The 4,867-nt window shown below is 43.4% G+C and overlaps 1 protein-coding gene across 1 annotated transcript in view; it reads left to right on the top strand.

Moving 5' to 3' along the window:
• The first annotated feature begins 4,604 nt into the window (after positions 1 to 4,604).
• Positions 4,605 to 4,867, top strand: part of LOC121789903 (photosystem II CP47 reaction center protein) — a 2,171-nt gene continuing 1,908 nt past the window's right edge. Inside the window, exon 1 of the mRNA XM_042188245.1 lies at positions 4,605 to 4,867. This exon is cut by the window's right edge and continues 1,908 nt beyond it. The gene's annotated coding sequence lies outside the window, so the exon portion shown is untranslated.

Genomic DNA, 4,867 nt, shown 5'->3' with positions numbered 1-4,867 from the left:
CTTGGAGAATCAATAGTGGCAGTTTCCTCTTTTATTCTAGAGTAGCCCCTCCTTCCTTTTCAAGCGGGAATTGCATTCATTCATTGACCAACTTTATCTATAGAAAACTGCTTTTGAAAGCCCCTGTAAGGGCCCCCACCAATCATTTATGTTTAAATGCCTGCTATAGCCTTTTGAGAAAGAGGTGACTCTTCGACTCGCATCAGGATCAGGAGTTCCTCTTGTTCCTGTTATGAGGAGGAACGTCTTCTTTTTATCCCTGACTTAGGGAGTACTGGCATTCAAGTCAGGATACTAAACCTTTGAGAGTGGATGAGTTCCGGTATGAAGGAGTAGAAGGGAAGACTTTTTCGCTCGAGTGACTGCGTGCCTGCCAGAGTTGGAACAGCTTAGCGTGATCCGTAGTTAGCAAGGTGGGAAAGAACAGGGCCTAGTTCCTTTGCCTAAAGTCGACTGAAAGTAGAAGCAAAATGACCATCATCTTCAAGTGCTAGTGGAAGATTCGGGTTGCCTTCTGTGCCCCCTATTTCTTAAGGTAAGGTGATTACCCCTCCCCTGAATGCTCCTCGGTTTGCAGCTTGCTTTCAAGCCTAGCCGACTCAGTCGAACGGGGTTGGTAAAAACAGTTCCTGTGCGAGGTGGCTCTCCGATAGGAATTAGGCTTTCTTCCGTGGGCAGGCCTACCTTAAAGAGAGGTCTTTCTTTGCAAGGCGAAGGTTGTTTTCGGCGATGCTAGTTTCATGTAGTTATTTCAGGGAGGCAGAAGCTGCTGTAAAAGGGAAGGGCTAGCCGAATAGGAAAGCCGGCAGTAGGGGCCTTTCAAGCAGGAGTGAACAGGAGCTGCATGAGAGTGGAGTTCCGTAATGTTATGTTCTTTGAGCCGTGGGGCTTGCTGCCTTACCTTCATCCGTTACTGATGCCGTAAGACAAGGATCAGAATCTAGACAGCCTCTTTGCTCGTTAGTTTATGCCAATATGCCCTGGAGTGGAAGAGAGCTACTCGATGGATAAAAGTACTCCCCTCTGATGTAGCGAATGGCCAAGGCAAGCTGGAAATGCTTGACTGGCAGGTTACCTTCGATGGACAGGAGAGAGGAAACAATCAATTGGACCACTTTCCTTTGGTGACGGACTAAAGAGCTTCTTAGACACCGGCGGTGCTTACATGTGAGAAGTTGGATAAAGAAAGATGAGACGCTCTACATACAATAACATTTATATAAGAGATATCCCATCAGCTATACGTACGAGATATTGAACCAGCTCGACTGATCTGCTTGTGGATGCCTCTTTTTTCGAGACTGAACGTCAATGGAATCCTCGGCCACCCTCGGGTTATCCATTTTTGTGCTATTTTCTCTGCCACCAGAGCCCTCTGTGTGCTGTCGCTAGTATTGTGAAATTCTTAGGTGCCGGGTGGATAAGTGATCGAGTGGTACGCCTCTATCGAGCCCCGCCCCAGAGCCCCCATCGAGCCAAAAAGCTTTCCCCCGATGGGTTTGACTTTCATATCAGCGGTGTTTCAATCATTCTCGGTAAAAGTCTTTCTTGGGCGCCCAGCTCTAAAGAAGATATTAAGATCTATTGTACCAGCCTCTTCGACTCGTTAACGAGCTAGCTTCGGAATTTAACGTCCCCCCATTTCGGTGACAAAGCTCTCCTCTTCAATCATCAAATCCAGTGAGAATACATGAAGCTTGACCAACCCTCCCGTCTTGGGGAGAGCGTGAAAGTCTTCTCCAAAATGTTCCTGGTCATCAATACGACCTGTCTGCTTATCCAATCCTTGTTTTTGTTGTTAACTGAAACTTTCTCACGAACGCAAGGAAGTGGTGACTTGGGCTCTGCAAATGCAGTGGGTGAGTCTACTAAGCTACGGGCCGTGGTCATGACTGAGAATGAAAGCACTAGCCCACTTGAATAGTCATTCTGAAGGGTTTCCTCCGCAGGAAAGTTTCAGGGGAAGCTAGTAGCATTAATAATAGATTCCCAATTTCAGTAAGAATGGATTCGCCTGTTAAGGACAGATTCCCTATTAGGTGCGTAAAAGATGCCTCGCCGAGTACACCTGATAGCGACCTATATCTGCTCAAATAAAATCATGGAAAAATATTTCGTTTCTGAGCCGTTTTCAAGTAGTGTTCGATCGATTACGTATTAATCAATATTCGATTGATTGGTCTGAAGTTATCGACAAAAAAGATTTGTCTAAGTCACTTCCTTTCCTTACTGCGATTATTCCGACTTTTCTTCTTTCACAATAACCATGGCATTCGATGCAGCCTAGTCTTCCACCGTCTTTGTCCGCTGATGTAATGGGCATGCTCCTAAATCCCTGCATTCCTGTCAACGCTTTAGTCTTTCCGATTGTCTGTGTTGCTGGTTCTGCTCGTGATGGAGAATGACATGCAAGCGATTAAACAGCCTCCGTATTAGCCGTTGATATGGGGGAAGTCACTGAAAGCTCTGACTCGGATGAGGTGGCTCCTTGTCTCTTTCTTTGAGATACGATAACAGAAGATAGGGAGTTGGAAAAGCTGCTAAGGGACCCACCAACACAGGTATTTCAAGAGGTGCAGGAGCGTAAAGCCACTCTACTATCAGCTTAGAGCATGGAATGGGGGTTATCCGGGGAAGGCTTTCGTAACCAATTATCATTTCCTTGGCTCAGGCTATTCAACTCATCTTATGCGCTTTTGAAGGAACTCCAGTCAAAGACTGAGAAGAAGCTAGTGACGAGTGCTGCTATTGCTTATGGGTTTTTCTTCTTATACAAAGAGTCCCGATGCCGATTTCTACTTCTAAGACAAGTAGGAGCTCGCGTCGGAGAAGTCATTACTCTCTAAGTCAGGCTGTCATGTCTCTCTTTCCTCGCTTTTGAACTACAGAAAGTTCGTACAAAGGTCCATGATCCATGGGCTTCCCTCAGCTTTGGTCGGCTAAGCACCCTAATAATAGATGTTTTGATCTCTGTAAAATGTTCTCAACCCGCTCACTACGCTCGCCTTCACCTTCAGCATTTTCTTCATCTGTTGATGTTTATGAACGAAGCGTTTTTGGTCTATCGTATCGTCAGCTCACATCACAGGTTTTCTTCACGGATTTGAAACTTAGCACTTGACTTAGGATTTTGCTTTCCTAACCTGAGTGTAAGTTTAGCGTGAAATACAGGAATCCCGGACAAGAAAATATCGATAAATCATACGCCAACTTCCCCACTCTAAGCTTTCTTTTGAAGAGTTCGGAAAGTTCACTTATCCGAAGGAGAAGCCAGAAACAAGACATGCCCCCAACAGCTAATACTAATGAACGCCTACGGCCATACTTAGCTACACGTTTAGGCCGCCTTCGCACAATCTACGAAACTCTTTCAAGACTCTTTCCAATACAATAAGAATTCAGAATGACTTCGGACGATCCACTAATGGCTTCTCTGGAGTAGGACTCAAAGGCAAGGGTTCCACTCCTTCGCCAAATCTAAAACACTCTTGAAAGCTCTGTCCCAAGAAAACGGACAAAGAACGAGGGGCCCAGAAAGAGGAAAGAAAAGAGTACAAGCTGCTTGACAAAGACGCACGTTTGAACACCTTTACTCAAATCCTTAGCCCCAATTGGACCCCGATTGGCTCCTTCAAAGAAGGTTTGATTCCGATTCCGGTTGGCCAGTTGACTCTATTCTTTAGTTTCGAATCCGGGACGAGAAGCTCCTAATTCAGACTCATTTCCGACTTTCTTCGCTAATTAAACGCTTGAAACCGGGTAAAATGTACTTTTATTTACCGCGGAAGATCAACCTCTCTCTGTCTCTGCTTTATGGTTGTTAGTTCAAGTAGGCCAAGCTGAAGTCTGAAAGTAAAGAACTCTCCTAGCTGCACATTCATCGTATAGAATAGTATGCCACACTGTCCTTTCCTGTTGACGGTGAGTGAAAAAGATGAATCCTATACATCTCATGCCATGGTTGTTGTGAAAGAATAAAGAAATGCCTTCTTAGCAATTGCTCTTACTGCTCGAGTAGACTGGTGAGTGAATCATCTTCATCCTATAATATAATAAGAGGAAATGCAAGAGGGATTCCCACAGTGAGGGAGATTTGTCCTAGCTACTTCTTTCATACCAGGAAAAAAAGATTGCCAAATCAATAGGAAAACTTCTATTATGCCATTGGATGTGATCGGAAGAGTAATCCAAGCAGGTATTACACCAAGAATTGACAAGCGGATGAGTTTTCTAGTTGGCTATGTTGATATAGCTTAGATAAGGAAAATCTACGAGAAGAAAACGAGCCATCCTCACCAATTGCAATTAAGTCATTCGAACCTACTTTCGGAAAATCATCAGCAATGGAGAAGCCAGCAGCATGCAAGCTCAAGGGAAAAAGCGGGGTTTCTCAAACCTCATACCAATTCCAAACAAGTACAAAGAGCAAATTTGATTTCTAACCAGCATACGCAAAGCAAAGAACGGAAAGGCACTTTTGGAACACCAATAGGCATGGATTGAAAGAAAAAATGAAATACTATATTTCACTTTGATGTGGAAACGTAACAATATGGTTTTATTGTCTTTATAATATTGACTTTATCATATTTATTTTTTCCATAGATTAGAAAAATTTAGAAAGAAATACAAAATAAATAAAGGAAAATTTTTACGAATAGATCCTTCTAATGATAAATGAAGGATGGACACATTTACTCATAGAAAATGGTATCAATCCACCATTGCATATTGGTACTTATCGAGTATAGAATAAATCTGCTTCTCTTTGTTCTTACGAACAGAATTCTTCCATTATTACGAATAGAATATAGAATCCTAACCCTTGTTAGGAAGTAATCTACTTAACAGGGGAAGTCTATAGGAT

This window comes from Salvia splendens, unplaced genomic scaffold (genome assembly GCF_004379255.2).
Source record: "Salvia splendens isolate huo1 unplaced genomic scaffold, SspV2 ctg368, whole genome shotgun sequence".
NCBI lineage: Eukaryota > Viridiplantae > Streptophyta > Magnoliopsida > Lamiales > Lamiaceae > Salvia > Salvia splendens.
The sequence above is the reverse complement of the archived record's forward strand: the minus strand, read 5'-3'. Positions and strand labels throughout refer to the sequence as shown.